Source organism: Piliocolobus tephrosceles, chromosome 11 (genome assembly GCF_002776525.5).
Source record: "Piliocolobus tephrosceles isolate RC106 chromosome 11, ASM277652v3, whole genome shotgun sequence".
In the NCBI taxonomy this organism is placed as follows: domain Eukaryota; kingdom Metazoa; phylum Chordata; class Mammalia; order Primates; family Cercopithecidae; genus Piliocolobus; species Piliocolobus tephrosceles.
In genome coordinates this window covers 29496039-29515402 of record NC_045444.1, presented here as the reverse complement: position 1 = coordinate 29515402, position 19364 = coordinate 29496039, and the positions used below count along the sequence as shown (strand labels likewise).

At 38.7% G+C, this 19364-nt stretch overlaps 1 pseudogene; it reads left to right on the top strand.

Annotated features, from left to right (window-relative positions):
* The first annotated feature begins 17174 nt into the window (after nucleotides 1-17174).
* Nucleotides 17175-17629, top strand: LOC111546056 (annotated as a pseudogene).
* The last annotated feature ends 1735 nt before the right edge of the window (nucleotides 17630-19364 follow it).

Here is a 19364-nt window from a genome sequence, read left to right as displayed (position 1 = left end):
ATCAACACAGACGACCTCCGTGACCAAATGTGTGTGGGGTTCCCCCTCACCCCTCTACACCAAGCAAGCCATCAGTTCTACAGGGGACATCAGCCAGGTGTCATCTAATTCAATTCAATCCCAGCACTGTCAACCTGGAGACAGCGACAGATCCCACAGGGTGAGGGTGCTCCCGCCAGACCGTGGCCACTTCCAATGCCAACTGCAAGCCCCAGGTTATTTTACCTGTGCTTCAGACCCACTGGCTATAAATTGAGGTTCCTACAACCCCCTCCTTGGATTCAATTAATTTGCTAGAGTGGCTCACAGGACTCAGGAAACACTTTACTTCATTCACTGGTTTATAAGAAAGGATATTATAAATAATATAGATGAAGACAGGCGTAAGGTGAAGTATGGGGGTGGGGTGTGCAGCTTCCACGCCCTGTCCAGTGACACCAGCCTCCAGGAACCTGCATGTGTTCAGCTGTCTGGAAGCTTTCTAAACCCTTTAGTTTTGAGTTGTTATGATGGCTTCATTACCTAGGCATGATACATTAAATGAATGTCCATTGGCCACTGCGGATCAACAGGCAGCCACAGTAAATGCAATAACATACTTTGGAGATTCTAAGGATTTTAGGAGTTGTATGTCAGGAAACGAGGTTGAAGAAAATATATATGATTTGCAATATCAAACTATGAATTCAGGTTGTATTTACAATTATATCTAAAGAACGAAGAATTATATGGCATAGAGAACCCATTGAAATAGTACAACAAAGTAGTTCTCCCTCCAAGATATTAAAGAAGTGACTATTGCTACCAGATTTACAAAGAATAGTAAAATTCCCAAGCCTGGCTGTGTACTCGAAGACTGGTTGTCTGGATGCTCACCAATCCCATTTCTTCTTCTGGGGCACACGGGGAGACACCGTTTCCCAGGCTCCTTCAGTCTGGGCCATGTGATTAAGTCCTGGCCAATTGGAAGTGGATGGAAATGATGTACAACAGTTCTAGGACTGGCTATAAAACCGTGGGATTTTTCATAGTCTTTCTTCTCCTTCAATAGCAACAATGGAGGCCATGTATTGAAATCATATGACACGAAAAGCCTGAATTTTATAGTTATCACCTGAAAGAAGAATTCAGAAAAGCTCTCTGATTTTGGGGGGAGCAAAAAATAAACTTTATTTTCAATATACTGAAATTTGGGGATTGTTAGTTATAGCAGATAACATTGTCTTTACTAACATAATACTAAGAAAAAATTTTAAGAATTTTTGACAGTAACCTAAGTTTTGTCTATTGAAAGATACATACTGTTTAAGAAATACTGTTCAAAAATACAGAATGTCCATTTGCCTAATCATCTTAAGCAGTCGAATGTAATTGCTATCATGGGATCACTTTTGTTTCCCACAGCAAGATTCTGGTCAGAATCTTTCTAAATTGACTATTAGTTAATATTTTCTCTAGGCACACTCACAAATCACAACAGAGCTTCAGACTTCATCCTGTTTCCATCTTCAATACTATCAAATGCTGGGAAAATTGATTTAAAGTTCCTGATTAGATGCCACCTATACTTTCCCCTTTCCCCTAAATTATGCCCTGCTGAAAACTCTATATCTTCTGAATTCCATATGTCTAGGAAAATCACTGTGTATCTCAGGTTGTGCCTGATGTACCTACCCTATGAGTTTGCAGTGGCTGCTGAGGGTGCTGTGTTGTGAAGGACTCAGAGGTGGTGACTGAGTTCACTGGAATTCTCTTTGTCTGCCAAGGGCCAGAGAGTGGGGAGTAAAGGCTGGTGTATCACATCGTTGCCCACTGATGGCTAACCCTGCGTTTCAGAATATTAAACACAGCATCTACCTTGGTTAGGGTCCAGTCCTGTTGAAAGTGGTGAAACCCATCTAAGGCCGTACCCTTGATCCAATAAGTACCGTTCTATTGTGCAGCAGTTGGTTGCTATTTTTGGAGCTGTGTTCATTTAGATTAGACAAACACTAATTTGTTGGACTCATCTCCAATCACCATTGAAGATGGCATTGTATAATATCTGCTACATAGAGTTTAGAGTTCACGAACATGCTAACGGATTCTGTGCCTTCTATTAGAATGCCAAAGATGATGGTGGGTGGTTTTAGTAAGTGAGCATTGTCATAGACTGTTGATGGGGCTGTACACTGCTATAAATTATCTGTAGTACAATCTAGTTATATGCACCAAAATGTAAAATATATCTACACTTTGACTCAGTAACTGTACTTTTTGGACTTTATCCTAAAAATACAAGTGGATGTTTACATATAAGGATATCAACTACAGCCTTATTTTTAGTACCAATATTCATCATTAAAGGACTGGTAGAATAAGTTATAATATAGTCATATAATGGAACACTATGCAGTCTTTGAATTAGATACGGCAGACCAATGTGGCATGAAGAGCTATTCTTGATGCAATGTAAAATAAAGAATGCAGGTTGTAGAACAGTTTGCACAGTATTAATTCGTCTATGTGCAGCTCATAGAGAAGTGCATATTACTATTCTATCTAGTGTATTTATAAAAGCCTTTTATGATAAAAATATCATAAATAGTAAATGCTGGAAGTACATATTCCGTATGTTAAAAACAGATTACATTTGTAGGATAGAATGGAAGCAAGGAAAGTGGCATGGTTGAGGCAGCTGAACATTACATACTTCTGCATTGTTTAATTTTTTTCAATTACCTTTTTATCAGCAAAAGCAATATAATTATTTTATTCTGAGAAGAATAAAAAATTCAGAAGCTAGTAATTCCTCCATTTTCTTTAAGATAAAATCCTAATACAAGAATTCAAAACCCTATAGAAGATGCATAGATTCTCCTAATATATATATTGAAGTTTACCTTTATGGGAAAACAATCAATCTAAAGAAATTGGAAGCAATCGGCTGGGTGCGGTGGCTCACGCCTGTAATCCCAGCACTTTGGGAGGCTGAGGTGGGCAGATCATGAGGTCAAGAGTTCAAGACCAGCCTGACCAATATGGTAAAACCCCATCTCTACTAAAAATACAAAAATTAGCTGGGCATGGTGGTGCACACCTGTAGTCCCAGCTACTCAGGAGGCTGAGGGAGGAGACTTGCTTGAACCCGGGAGGTGGAGGTTGCAGTGAGCCGAGATCACACCACTGTACTCCAGCCTGGGCAACAGAGCGACACTCCATCTCAAAAAAAAAAAAAAAAAAAAAAAAAACAGAAAATAAAATGGAAGCAATCATGGTCTGCACTGGGAAGTCTGGTTTTATATCCAAATGTTTGTGAAAGTTTCCTGTTTCTGGAGAATACTAGATGATGTATCAAATGACAAGAAAATGCAACAAAAAGTAGAGAACCCAATCAAGAAGGTCAGTGTGTGTAGTGGGTGGCACAGCTATAGATTTTTACCTACTTGGATTCTGTTTCCCCTTCTTCTGGTAATAGACATAATAATGCCAGCTGCTTCCCGTATTTGAGTGGTTCAGCGGGCCCTGCTCTATTCTGGCCAGTGGGTAGCCATGGGACTGAAGTTACATCCATGAATCTCTACTAAGAACTGAACTTTTGTACACAATTACACAGGGCATAGTTAGAGCTTCTTACATCCCCAGAAGTCTAGTTTTGTTTTGTTCTGTTTATTTGCATTTTAGCTTTTCCAAGGCCTTGTCATTTGCTTATTCAACAAGTATTTATTTATGCCCAGTACTTGGCAAAATAGTAAAATATCCTTGTCCTAATATTCTACGGAAGACAGCCAATTGTAAATACAAACCAGCTAGCATAAAGTCTACAAGGCAATCATAAGTGCAAAGGAGAAAAAATAAAGGAGGGCAGGAGATAAGTTCGCTGTTGGGTTAGGATTGACATTTTAAGTAGGCATCAATGAAGGCCTCTCTGAGAAGGTGACGTGTGAGAAAAGACCAGAAGTGGGTGTAGGAGTGAGCCACGCAGAGATCTGGGGGAAGCTCTGGAAATGCAGAGATCTGAGGTGCACCAGGCGTGTGTGAGTGGAACAGAGGGAAGGAGGAAGGGTAGCAGGTGGCAAGGTCAGAGAGGTCTAGGGCTGGGGGCATATCACGTAGGGCCACATAGGACAGAGTAAAGGTATGAGCTTCACCTCTGCAAGAGATGAGAGCCGCTGATAGGTTTCAGTGGAAACATGACATTACTTGACCAACATTTAAACATGATCTATCTCCATTATGTTGAAAATAGCCTGAAGAAGGGCTGGGGCAGAAGTGGAGGGACCAGTTAGGAAGCTCCCACATTCATCCAGGTGAGGGATGACAGTGGCTTGGAACAGAGCAGCAGACGTGGAGGTGATGAGTAACAGTAGGATTCTGGAAATGCTGTTGACCTTTGAACAACATGGGTCTGAACTGCGTGGGTTCATTTATATAGGGAATTTTCCAGCCAAACACAGATGGAGGGATGAGAAATGTAATATATATTTCTATACAGAGGACTGACTTTTGGTATACATGGTTCCACAGGGCCACAGCAGGACTTGAGTGTGCATGGATTTGAGTGTATGTGGGGGTCCTGGAACCAATCCCCTGAGTATACAGAAGGAAGGCTATGTTGCGTTTATCAGCTTTCCTTTGACTCTACCAGAAACTCATGTACTTTCTATTTTTCTTTTTAAAGCTAGACATGTTGGGTTTTTATTCTTGCAACCCCAGAACACCAACAGATTCAGAATGTCCATAAATAATGGAAAAACAAGACACTTGTACTAACTCTGTGACCCTTGGTGAATTGCTTAACCTCTCTGCATCTCATTTCTTCATCTGTAAAACAGGAAAGTAATAACAGATTGAACCATATGAAATTGTCATTTTGGCAGGTCAGAAATGGTCAAATATTAGCACTTTCATATGGCTTACCTCTAAGCCCTACCATATTTATTGTTGTCAGGATTAAATAAACTAATACAAGTAAAATACTTAGAACCATGTCTAGTGCATTGTAAGAGCTAAGTAAGTGTTAGTTGTTACTGCCCTTATTATTATCAGTACTTTACATTTCCAACATTTTTTCACATTCCTTTTCTAATTCAGTCCTTGTGACAGCTTAGTGGGACAGGCAGGGCAGGCAGCATCACCTACATGCTCAAAAGAGCCTTCTGCAGCACTTTAGAAGGTGTCTGTTCACGCATCATGCCATTTGATTCTCAGAACAACCCCATGTTGTATGTAGCACACGTATTCAAGTCTGCTTTGTGTATTTAAATAATGAAATAATAAGAACATAAGTAATTCATATATGTTTGATTTATTTCCCCCAATAATAGGAATAAAATTGTTATGTGCTACCCTCACATGGATATTTTAATTGATGAGATGCATGAAAGCAGAGTTCAGAGCTCTTGATCTTTAAGATCCAGTTCAGTGATCATGTCCTGCAGGCTCCAGAGCTCTTTGCTCCCATCTGTTAGTAGAGGGCACTGCTCTGTGAACAGTACATGTGGTGTTCTTGCCTTTCTGTTTGTGTGTCCTACCGCCACTGCTTGGACTCCCTGTTTTTCTCTGATTTCTGCATGCTCGTAGAGTATCAGACACAAAGTGGCTGGCCAATAAATGGTTACAAAATGAATAAGGAACTAAGTGAAGGAATGAATGAATGACTATTTGATTTATTTATTAGGAAACCAAGACCCTAATAGTGAAGTGAATTGCTTAATTTCAACACAACTACTAAATGAATTAATCGAGAGTCATGCCCAGGTGGTGGAAAATCATGTCCAGAATGCCATCCAATGTGGCATGAAACTTCAGACCAAAATGAAGCCGTAGGTGTGCTCAGCCTGGAGTGTGCCTACAGACGAAAACCCACCCCAGATGGCATATCCAATTTAATCAACATCACCTGTGAGCCAAACTGAACAGTAAATGTTAAGACAGGATCACTAATAATGGGGACCTGGAATGTAGCCAGAATTAAAACAATGATCTGCTTAACAATCCCTCTGGGCTGGATGCATGTGGAGAACGGATAAATGCTGGATATCGAAACAGCTGCTCTATGGCAAACTGAAATGGGGCAATCATAGATAGCAAAGGGAGAAGAAACACTTGAAAGTTGTCTTAAATAAAGTAGTGCTTTAAATAATGTGTGACCTAGCTGTGGCCTTTTGAGAAGCAACCACCACACACAAACTACCCTGGCGTCATCTCTAGAGAATGAGGTGGCTTTGGGTGAACAAAACCTATGGAAGTAGAAAAGGCAATGATGGCTGGTGCCACCTGTGCCAATACACAGATTGTATTAATCCAAACTAGCACTGGGAATCACCTCAGAACATGAAGGCCAGTGCTCCAAATGAAAATCCCATGGGTCACCACTTTCTGAACTTTCCATCTTAAATATGACCATTTTCTGCAAATGCCTTGTAGTCATTGTGTGAAATCCCATGTCTTTCATCTACTGTCTATTGTCTAATTGTTTTGAAATTATAATTACATGGTGTCTTCTCATCAGGATCACAAATTGCCTTAGAACATAAATCAAAGTTGATGTTCAAAATAAGTAATCACCAGCATGGCACAGGCCAAGACCAACCAGAATGCTAGTTTGTAACACCATCCTGGCTGGTCCAGCCATTGCCTCCCTTCTTTTGGGTTGATGACTTTAAACTAGGAAGTATACTAGGACTGTAAACAAAGGACTTCCTGATTGATTGATTCCCCATGTTCATTTTTATACTTGTCTGTCATTGGGGGAAATCCCGTATCAGTGTGTAATTTATCATCCATACAACTGTATTAAAATAAGCATGCTAATTACAGACCTAGGAGTAGGGACTGAAAAATAAGCAGGCAAACAAGTAAAGAATCAGTTGTTCAAAATAAAATTTTCATGTATTTAATAGTCATTTTGAAATATATACTCTGTTACTGTGCTTACTCTTGGGAATACAGATAAAAAGAATGTATTTACTTACAGAAGATATAGATGAGTAGAAATACACATTTCACCACTGCTACCATCAACTATAATGTGTCCAAATGTTTTAAGAATAAGTTGTTATAATCTTTTTTATTGGTACATAATATTTGGACACATTTATGGGGTACATGTGATGTTTTGTTACATGTACAGAATATGTAATGATCAAGTCAGGGTATCTGGAATATCCACCACCTCAGGTACTTATTATTTCTATTTGTTGGGGATATTTCATGTCCTCTCTTCTAGCTATTCTGAAATATACAATACATTGTGGTTAACTATAATCATCCCCTATTCTAATATGAAACATTGGAGCTTATTTCTTCAATGGAACTGTATATTTGGACCCATTAACCAACTTTTTTCATCTCTCCCCCATTGTAATTATTTTAACAGCTGCAAGATCACTATAGAGTCGGTAAGCATAGTTGAATTTTACATATATAAACATTGGGTTGTCTCCTCCAAACTTCCCTGTGCAGGATTCCTTTCACAGCTTCCCTGAGAGGAGGTTAGCAGATCTGGCTATTCACAATACTTGGGAGAGGGGATACTGCCTCGTGAAGGAAGCTACGTGTTTTTAATAAAAAGAATGTTCATATTTTTAGAAAGCAGTTTGCAGTATATTCTATAATTGTGGATTTTCCCTACATGCCCTTCTCTAAACCATATACTATGAATTTAGGTAAACTGCCTCTTCAGATCCAAGAGGTTTTTAACATCTAACCAAAATGTCTTCTGATTTTGATCCTTAAATAGGAAAGAGTTATCAAGTGTAAGTTTCACTAAATCTCAATAGCCATAGGATTACATCTGATGAAAGGGCATTTATTTGTTTATTTGTTTAGATATGGAATCTCACTCTGTCGCCCAGGCTGGAGTGCAGTGGCGCCATCTCGGCTCACTGCAACCTCCGCCTTCTGGGTTCAAGCGATTCTCCTACCTCAGCCTTGCGAGTAGCTGAGACCACAGGCGTGTGACACTACGCCCAGCTGATTTTTTGTATTTTTAGTAGAGATGGGTTTTAATGTAGATTTTTTTTTTGCACCCATGCTGTTGATTGCTAAATGTAATAGTCTGATCGTGACGCTGAATAAATGTCTTTAAAAAAAAAAAAAAAAAAAAAAAAAGATGGGGTTTCACGGTGCCAGGATGGTCTCGATCTCCTGACCTCATGATCCTCCCGCCTCGGCCTCCTAAAGTGCTGGGACTACAGGCGTGAGCCACTGCGTCCCGCCACGAAAGGGTATTTATATAGCAGAAAAACTTCAGGGAAGCAAAGGAAATTTTCATCCATTCCCCCTTGTCCTCATTTATTTCGGTCTTTTGAACCCAGTTGGTAAGTTGTTCACTAACCAGTTCATTTAGCTTATTACAACAAACTTTTTGCATTTTTTAACAATTTTGACTCGGGTAAACGTTTTTTTGGGTATCTACTGAAATCTCTCTTGGAATAGATTCAGGCCTACTATCCCAACTCTCAAAGAATGGTAGAAATGTAAGCAAATAAGAGCAACACAGTGTTGTAAACACTTGCCAGAAGGCATGAGCAGGAATCGATGGGCACCACCAAGAAAGGTGTGGCCAGTTCTCTTTTTCCATGTGCAACTGGCCTTGGCCAAGATAATCATGTTCTGATGAGAGGAGAAAATAATTTTTTTTTAACCTATGAGGCAGGCATCTCTGGGACATAGTCTGTATGTAGATCCTTGTAGGTAGATCTTTTAATTAGGATGTTTTTCTCTGTAGCTTTCCCATGGATATTTTAGGATTCATAGTGATAGTTTGAGTATGTTCCTGAAGAACAATCTCTACTAGGTTTCCAGCAATTCCTAAGGTCTCAATGGGTAAACTGTTGAAAATCACCTAAGTTATCATAACATAGCATTTATATCTTTGGGACTATTTCTGATATATCTGTATCTATAAATCTTTGTCTGTGGAGAGGCACTTCATCCTTTGAAGAAAATACAGGTGACAAGATGAGAGTGATCACAAATACTTTCCACCACCACCACCACCACCACATTCCCGGTTATTTGTTTTGAGTCTGGTCTCTGAGATACCTTCTAGGTGACCAAAATAAATTCTCTTGTCTCTCTGACATTGTTTGGTGTTGCTACCAATTAAACTCCAACTGTAAAGCAGCTTTGTAAGAACACTGCAGTGCCACATTACAGAGAACAGATGTCAAAATAAAGGTTCACTAATTTGAAGCAACTTACATAAATAGAACCTTCAGGTATGTCTGTGACCACAAGAGGAGAAGAAGCAATTGTATTTGTGCAGTTGAATGGTACCAAGGACAGGCTCTTTCCTTGATATGCCAACAGAGAGAATTTTGTTAGCAGTATTCTGTGAACAAAACACTTAAGAGAATGTATGTATACAATAGTTTTGAAAAAAAGGGTTACTGACACAGATGCCAATTTGGTGGGGCATATGGAACATTTACACTTGCCTTTTTCTTTCTTTCTTGCTACAGCTGGTGCTGATTTAGTATGTGAAATTTTACTAGCAGGAGTGCTAATCAAGACAGAGATTCTGTAAGGATTTAGTCATTTATGTAGGGGAAACAACGGGTATCATTAAAAAGTAGAAGATCATCTTATGGAAAAACATTATCATTATCAACCTCATTTTTAAACCAAACAGACACAATGGTACTGTAAGTAGCACTTTAGCAGTCGAAAAAGTCAGAATGTTTTCCTTATAATGTTCTAAGAGGATTGCACTCACAGTTTTAAGTTTTGGTAGAGGCACGTTAAAGTTTGGTGTGTCAGAGTAATGCAAAAGGGTGAGCAATTTAACAGTTAGTTGTTTAACTTTTCTGTACAGTGCTTCGGCAAAACTGTTTGTTGGAAACATCAGTTTTTTTAAGGAACAAAATTTAGTTATGATAATATAGAAGGTGAATGCGTTTTTCTGAATCATTTTGGGGAAGTTGTGGGAAGGGGGAAAACGTAGAGGGTTTGATTTGATTTTTTTTCCTTCTGTATTTGAATACAAAGTTTTGCAACATGAGGCCTGATTTTATCTAATAATCCCACTGACCATACAGGAGTTCAGAGAAAAATTTAAAAAAATCTTTTCTAAGTAGCAACAAAATCATTGTTGGTACATTAAATATGTTGTACAGGTGGCTTGGTAGAGTTGCAGACCTGAACGACAGCTACAAGACATCTGCTGGGCCGGGCGCGGTGGCTCAAGCCTGTAATCCCAGCACTTTGGGAGGCCGAGATGGGCGGATCACGAGGTCAGGAGATCGAGACCATCCTGGCTAACACGGTGAAACCCCGTCTCTACTAAAAAATACAAAAATCTAGCCGGGCGAGGTGGCGGGCGCCTGTAGTCCCAGCTACTCGGGAGGCTGAGGCAGGAGAATGGCATAAACCCGGGAGGCGGAGCTTGCAGTGAGCTGAGATCCGGCCACTGCACTCCAGCCCGGGAGACAGAGCCAGACTCCGTCTCAAAAAAAAAAAAAAAAAAAAAAAAAAAAGACATCTGCTGCCTGGGGAAACTTGCAATGTGGCGAAGTGGTGTTTGTAGCTCCCTATGGAAAGGTGCCAGCTGCCCAGGCCTTCGCTTCTGCAGATGAGCGGAGAGTCTTGTGGGGGCTTCAGTTGAAGCCGCACGTCGTCCCATCCTCCTCTGTCTGAGAATTTAAAGGACAACGAGGACCTGCTGTGAAAAACCAGTGAGATGGTGTTGGGCGAGTTGTATATCAACTTTCTAATATTCCCCAAGGGCTTTGTCCATCAGTGTGAAAATGAGCACACGCCTGCAAGGAAACCATTTTAATTCTAGTTTTAGGTTGAATATCTAGGACCTACTGCAATTTTTTTTATTATTATCGTGATTCATGTCTTAAAAGTCCTCAGAAGAGATATTTGAAGAAAAGTAAAGTTTGCTAAAATGGAAGCAATAAAATATTTTATTATAAAATAATTAATGGTTATAAATGTCTTAGATGTTTGGTTTGTTTTCCATTTTGACATAAATATGGCACTCTTAAAAAAAGAATACACATTATAACTTATAAATAACTATTGGTGACTTACTAACTGGCCAATTAAAATTCATTTATGGAGTCCCACCACAGGCCAAGCACTATGTTAAAAGCATGAGGAACAAAGACTGTGTAACACAACCCACAGCCGTTGCTCATAATCTAGAATATTTAAAAATTAATTAGCAAATATCTTATTTACTCAGGTTTTAATGACTTTTTTACTATAAATAAGCTTGATCATTTGAGCTATCTCATTGAAACTGGAAAAGTTGAAGACCTATCCTTAAATACACGAAGATAAAAGGCTGAGTAGGTTTGTACTGTGTCAAAATTTAAAACAACAAATACTAACTTCTTCCTCTTTCCATGAAAAATTTCTTCCATCCATAATATTGCCTAAGAAATGAAGTTTTAAGAAAGAAAAGGACAGGGCCACCAGTTAACGGGATATGTGATTACTTAAACACACTAGACAAAAGAGACTAATGAATTTTTTTAAGGTAAAAAATTAGATTAAAAAATTAGATTAAAAATTAGATTAAAAACGCACACACATACACTTTAAATTGTAGTGACTTCTGAGCACTAATAAATTCCCTTTAAAAATTATGTTATGTTCAAGGAAATGTTTGTTTCTGAAATTGTAACTGATGAATATCGTTTGAGAATTTCCTCAGCGAGGCAATCATTTAAATGGAAACCATTCGTGATAGGTCCTGGGGAAAAACCCATTCTTTCCCCCTAAAACTACCTGAGATTGGCTGTTAATCATTTATTTTGCTGTCCATACTTATGAGTAATAAGGAAAAACAAAATGTCATGTTTGAAAAAGGAACAGGTATTCATTTTCTTTAAAATACATTGGCTTAGTCAGCTGAAGAATAAATTAGGATGGTCTACAAACTGTTAACGGTGACAGCAAGCATATGGCAAATTTGAACTGTCTGCAGGTCAACTTTTATTTTTGCTTTCCAAATGTCTGTCAGTCATTGTTAGGATCTAAATACACGTGTTAATGGGTGAAATTCAGCAATACGAAATCGTTTAGCAAATTCTCAGAGCAAGGGATTTTTTTTTATCTTTGTCTCTCATATACACCTTCCTTGATCGCAGTCTTACAAAATTTTACTCAGAAAGAACAAACCCTTTGAAAGGTATTGTTGCCTTTTCTTTGTTCAGTTAGGAAAAAGACAAACAGTATTGTCATATGGCGTGTTGTGTGAGTGAGTGAATGTGATATGTGCACATTGATTTCTCCAAGAACCAGTAAGGTGCCCAGGTTGGTGCCTTTGCCATCATTATGACTGTCCCTGTCATTGTACCTTTCACTGTGGCAATGGAGAGCCATCTTTTAATTTCTCTCTTTCTATCAGAGCACCCTTGCTTTCTAAAGTCAGTCATGTTTATGGCCGTGGAGACCAACGACAGTTTGACCATAGTGGAGTGTTCTGCCAAAGGTAGTGATAAGAGGACAAGCATATGCAGCTGGGATGAAAATTGAAGTGGAACTCCTGGGATAGATTGGAAGCAGGTTAGAGAAAAAGACGTGAGAGAAAGAAAAGGAGGAACAGAAAAGAAGACTTGGAATAGAAAAGTCTTGAAAAGGCAATCCAGCAAATATCCAAAAGGATGAAGGTGCTGACCTCAACAAGTTTTCTTGCATGAGTATGAGAAAACGGATGGACTGCAAGGGGTGGGAGCTGCCTCGGTTTTGAAACGCTTCCTTCAGAGCAAGTTCTGTGCTGCCTCTGAAAAGATTATGGAGTAAAGTGTGGGAAGCAAGAAATGTTATTCATTTCTCCAGGGCCAGAAGAATTCTGATCATATTTTTAAAATTGCTTGTCAAAATAACAGGGATGCATTGCTTTTTAAGATACCAGAGTTTTCAAGAAGCTAAGTGGTGGAATGTTCTTTGTATGTGGGGGCTAATGGTAGGAGATTCTATAAGAGAACTGAGCTCCCTACTAGCAATGGGGATGATTGGATCCTTGAAGAGCAGAAGTCAGGTGGTAGCACTTAAGTGTCAGAAGCAAAGTACAGAATTACCACACCAGGTAACAAGGTCATAATGGAGGCCAGAGGAGACCGCAGCCCCTGCGGCAGCAGTTGCCCTGAGGTATGTCAATCTTCTTTGCTTGGTGGGTGTAATTTGAGCACAATAACCTTAGAAGCAGGGCTGCTGCTACGCAATGTGGAATATGTTGCTTCTCAGGCCCACTGTGACTGTAAAAGAGCGATCACAGTAACTAGGTCTGAGAAGGTCATGGAAACAGAGCCTAGAGATGAGAACCTGGGTCAACACACTAGGCAAGCAGCACAAACCAGAAAAAGTGCTAACCAAAAGAGAGACTCTACCATGGGTGGTGCTATGGTTTGGGTATTTATCCCCTCCAAACATCATTTGATCCCCAGTGTTGGAGATGCTGGAGATGGGGTCTAGTGGGAGGTGTCTGTGTCATGGGGGTGGATCCCTTATGAATGGCTTAGTGTCATCCTCATGGTAATGAGTGAGTTCTGGCTCCCTTTGTTCCCATGACAACTGATTGTTAAAAAGAGCCTGGCACCTGCCTCCCCTCTCTCTTATCATGTGGTGTCTGCTCCCCTTGCTTTCTACCATGAGTGCAAGCAGCCTGAGGCCCTCAGCAGAAGCAAATTCTTGTGTCATGCTTCCTGTGCAGCCTGCAGAACCATGAGCCAAATAAACCTCTATTCCTCAAGTATTCCTTCATAGCAATGCAAAGTGGACTCAGATGGGTGATTTTAAGGAGAGAGGATGAATGTCAGCTATTGCCTTGAAGTCAACTGCTGTAGTGGGGGCTGTAGTCTGTCCCCTGTAACCTTCCTCTTGCAAAGTTTTCCTGAAAATTCCGACCAACCAGAATCCTGAAAAAGCTATGCGTAAGTGGAAATATTTAGTTATCCATAGAAATGACATTTCCTGGTATAAAGGATTTTATGATTTCTCCTTTCTCCTGCCTAAGGTTTTTCTTTTTTTGAGGCGGAATCTCAATCTGTCACCCAGGCTGGAGTGCAGTGGCGCCATCTCGGCTCACTGCAAGCTCCGCCTCCTGAGTTCACGCCATTCTCCTGCCTCAGCCTCCTGAGTAGCTGGGACTACAGGCACCACAGCTGGCTAATTTTTTGTATTTTGTTTTTTTAGTAGAGATGGAGTTTCACCGTGTTAGCCAGGATGGTCTCGATCTCCTGACCTTGTGATCCACCCACCTCAGCCTCCCAAAGTGCTGGGATTATAAGCGTGAGCTGCTGTGCCCGGCCTGCCTAAGGTTTTTAACTAGTTAGCCTAAACCTATGTGTCTGTAGGTCTTAGATGTGATGACGTTTACAACCTTGATAGCTGCTTCATGGTAGCCAAGGTTGCTGGAGAAGGTCATGAATGCTGCCAGCTGACTTCTCCTACAAATTCATGCCATCTGACCTCAGCTATGGACCCTCCTTGTGGGGAGTCTTTTTGTCTCTGTTTTTTTTTTTTTTTTTTTTTTTTCCCTACTGTATTTCCCACAGCTGCTATTCCAAAACCTTTCCATTGTCCTCAAGTTCAGAAAACTATTCCTATACATTTTGTATCAGCAGAGGGCCTCAAAACATACTTCTCAGTGATTGAAGCTATCCAGTCCAAACGCTAGGTTTTTAATCCTCACTTGGCTTTTGGGATGCTGTTCCCCTGTGGGTGTCATTCTACCTTTCCATTGCTTGCTCCTATTTCTCTTCCCACCTCTCAATTAGGGGCTTTCCTACAGTTCTCTTTGGTCATCATAACCATCCTCCTAATAATATCCCAGGCACAAATTACATTAGTGTCATTGCATCCATTCTATCAGCAATTCTGTTAATTATATGTTGGCAGGTTTCTCTTTAAATCTGTGTTTGGCACTGCCCAGATTAGAATCTAATTTTCTCCCTTCTAGATAGTAGTCTGTCTTCTTTATGTCAATCAGAATAATCTTTCTAAAACATAGACTTGATTAATTTTCCCGACTCAGATTTTGTTTTCACTTTTTATTATAAATAAAATGCATACTATTTTATTGTGAATATAATACTTTCTTTTGTGAAATACAGCATATTAGAAGAATATATATATATATGATATGTAAGTAGCATCTAAAAATAATAAAATTCAGATCAACAAATAATTCAGCTTAACAAATAAAATAGAACTTAACAAATAAAATACTACTTTTACTTTTGAAAGCCTTTGTTTTGTGAGTTCCTGCCCAATTGCACCCCCTTCCTCTATCCCATTACATCCTCTCTCCTTTATCTAAAGTAATCAGCATCTGGAGTTATGTTTATTTCTTTGTTTCTCTTAAAGTTTGCCATATATGTATATATATTAATCTATGTAGAGATTATATGCATATGTTTAAATAAAAATGTTACAGTGTTGTTTCATTTTGCCTGTTTTTGAACTTTGTATAAAAGAAATTATAATATATTATTCTATAACTTGCTATTTTCACTCATATGTCTTTGAGAACTTATTTATGTTGATGCATATGTCTGTAATTTTTGTATTTTCACTCTTGCATATTATTCCATTTCAAGAGTGCATCCCAATTAATTTTTTTATTCTTCTTTTATTGGGTATTTGGATTGATTTATTATCACAAAAATGTTACTATAAATGTTCTTGCATAGGTTTCCTCATGTTCATGTATTCAAGTGTTTTTCTAAGATGTATACCTAGAAGTGGTATTGGGTATGCACAAATTCACTATTTCCAAATAATTCCAACTTGTTTTCCAAAGTGATTTTACCAATTTACTCTGTACAAGCAGTGTGTTGGAGTTTCCCTTGGTCTATATGTTAGTTTGGTGCAAAGGTAATTGTGGTTTTTGACATTAAAAGTAATGGTTAAAAACTACAATTACTTTTGCACCAACCTACCAACCTTACAAATACCTGGCATTTTTAGACTTTAATTTTTGTGGTCTATTTAGATGTGACATTGTATTTCATGGTAGAATTAATACACATTTCCTTCATCACAATTGACATTGAGAATTTCTCATGTTTACTCTCTCTTCATCTCCTGTGAAAAACTATTCATTTTATCTTTTTTCATTTTTAGTGAGAAAAATGTTTGAATTTTTTTTTCCTGGCTAATTTTTGTATTTTTTTTTGAGATAGGTTTTCCCCATGTTGGCCTGGCTGGTCTTGAACTCCTGAGCTCAAGCGATCTGCCTGCCTTTACCTCCCCAAATGCTAGGATTACAGGCATGAGTCACTGCACTCGGCAGGTTGTTTGACTTTTAAATTTTAATTCACGGGATTTAAAAACTGATTTCAGATAGTAATCCCTTACCAGTATTTTCTGTTTTGGTTTGTGCTTTCTGTTTGCTTTAAAATTATTTATTACCCTGAAGTGATAAATATGTTTTCTTATGTTCCCTTTTAAAGTTCAAGTCTTTCTTTTCTTATTTAAGTTATTGATCCATCTATAATTAATTGTTTATAGGGTGGAAGATACTACTACATTTTTTTCCATATGTATAATCAATTGTACCAGCATAGTTTATTGATAAATTTGTCCCATTGGCACTGATTTGAAATGCTGATTCTTTCATTTATCAGATTTCTGTCTAGGTGCATAGATCTGATTCTGGGATCTCTGTCCTGTTCCACTGGTCTAGGGTTTATCTCCACACTGCTGGCTTTTATGTTTACTATATGGCTTTCTTTACTGTTGTTCTTTATTTTTTTCATATGGTTTCAAGTTACTTTCTAGTGTCCTTTCATTTCAGCTTAGAGAATTTCCTTTAGCATTTCTTGTAGGGCAAGTCTAGTGACAAATTCCCTCAGGTTTTTAAAATCTGATATCTTGATTTTCCCTTCATTTTTAAAGGATGGATTTGCCAGATATTAAATTCTTGGTTGACCGATTTTTTTTTTCTTTCAGCACTTTAAATATGTAACCATTTCATCCCATTCCTTCTGGCCTCCCTGACTTTTGAAGAGAAATCAGCTTATGGTCTTATGAAGGATTCCTTGTATGGGATGAGTTGCTTCTCTTGTGCTGTTCTAAAATTCTGCCTTCATCTTTTGAAAAATTAGTTATCATATGCCTTGGTGTGAATCTCTTTGCGTTTACCTTCCACAGGCATAGAGTTCATTAAGCTTCTTGCATGTGTAGGTTCATATCTTTCATTAAATTTGGAATATATCCCTTTTTTCTTCTTTCCGGTGTTCAAGATATGAAAGCGAGGACGTGCTGGGTCCTCTGACGCAAAATTCCGGATTTCTCTGGGTCTTCTGGTAGGAGCTGTGATCAATTGTGCTGACAACACAGGAGCCAAAAACCTGTATATCCTCTCCGTGAAAGGGGATCAAAGGACTGCTGCTGGTGTGGGTGATATGGTGATGGTCACAGTCAAGAAAGGCAAACCAGAGCTCATGAAAAAGGTACATCCAGCAGTGGTCATTTGACAATGAAAGTCATATCATAGAAAAGATGGCATGTTTCTTTATTTCAAAGATAATACAGGGGTCATAGTGAGCAATAAAGGTGAGATGAAAGGTTCTGCCATTACAGGACCAGTAGCAAAGGAGTGTGTAGACTTGCGGCCCCGGATTGCATCCAATGCTGGCAGCATTGCATGATTCTCCAGTATATTTAAAAAAAAAAAAAAAACTTTAAACCCATTAAAAAGTATTTGTTTGCAAAAAAAAAAAAAAAAATTGGAATATATTCAGCCACACTTTCTTCAAGAATTCTCTCTGTCCCTTTCTCTCTTCCCCTCCCCTCTGGGATTACCATTTTGTGTAGTTAGTATCTTGTTGGTGCCCCATAGTTTGTTAGGCTATGCTCATTTTTCCTCATTCTTTCAGGTTCTCTTCTTTTTTGTTCATCTCAGTTGACTTATATTTAAGTTAATCAATTCTTCTGTTTGCTCAAATCTGTTGTTGAAAATCTCTAGTGAATTTTTCAACTCCAGAACCTCTATGTGATTTCCTTTTACAATTTTTATGTCTTTATTGACACATTTCTCTCTCTCTTTCTTTTTTTTGAGATGAGGCCTCACTATGCTGTCCAGGTTGGAATGCAGTGGCTATTCACAGGCACGATTATAGTGCACTGCAGCCTCAAACTCCTGGTGTGAAGCAGTCCTTCTGCCTCAGTCTCCCAAGTATCTGGGACTACAGGTGTGTGTCATGCTATTCTCTATTTGTTGAGACAGCATTTATCTCATTTCCTTAAGTTATTTTTTATGCTTTCTCTACTTCTTTAAGCTTATGTAATACAGTTTATTTAAAGCCTTCTTCCAATAGGTCTAATGGCTGGGTATCTCCATGAACAGTTTCTACTAATTTTTTAATATTAATATTAATTTTGAATATTAAAATGTGGCAAGCCTGAAAATCAGATTCTTTCCTCTTCCTTGAGGTTTATTTTTCCTGCTTGGTATGGGTTGTGGTTGTTTACTTGTTCAGTAAATTTTCTAAACTAGTTTTAAGTCTCTCTGAGTGTTTTTTTTTATATATATATATATATATTATATGTAGCCATTGAAGTCTATGTTCTACTAGCTTAGTGGCCAGCTTGTGTTTTCACAGAGGTAACTTCGACACTTGGCACTGAAAAAAAAAAAAAAAAAAAAAAAAAGAAGGAGGAGGAGGTAAAAAAGGAGAGGAGGAGAGGGAGAAGAAAAATAAAAAGATAAAATTATCTCGGATTTTGTAGATTTGCTTTGTGTTTGGGCACTTCTTCAATCCTTAGCCAGGCTGTTTAAAACTCTGCCTTAGCAACCACTTCCTACATGAGTGGAGATCATGTAGGGTCTCAGAAGTACCTCAAAAGGGTACTCAGAGGTTAAAGCTTAGGTTTTCTCAGGCCTTTTCTAGTATGCATCCCAACTCTGGGGACACTTGAGTTGGGTGAAACACAAGGAAGCTTTTGTGCTGGTCTTTGATGAAACTAACAGACAGGGTGAAACTCACACCATCATTCTTTAAGAATAAGGTTTGTGTTGCTCCCTCTGGCACTGGCAACCTGCATCAGGAGTACAGGCTGCTGTTCTTATGGCTGCTGCAGTTTAGGGTGTGAAGGATGGTACACAGGCACTTTAAAATGCCACACCACTCCTGTACCACTCTCCTACCATATATAGAAGCTTCTTTCTTTATCAAATCATCCCTTGGTTGTTGTAAGTTTTTTAACTGGTTTTCCAAATTCTTTAAAAGTTGATTCTGACCATTTTTGCTAGTTTATTAGTTGCTTTTAGAAAAGAATGAAGCCCTGTGGTTTCCTAGTCTGACATTTCCCTGGCATTGCTCCTTTATACTATTATTTTGCTTTTCTATATTCATTTAAAATCAGTTTGTCAAGTTTCACGAAAAACCTGCTTTTTTTTTTCAATTAAACGTTTT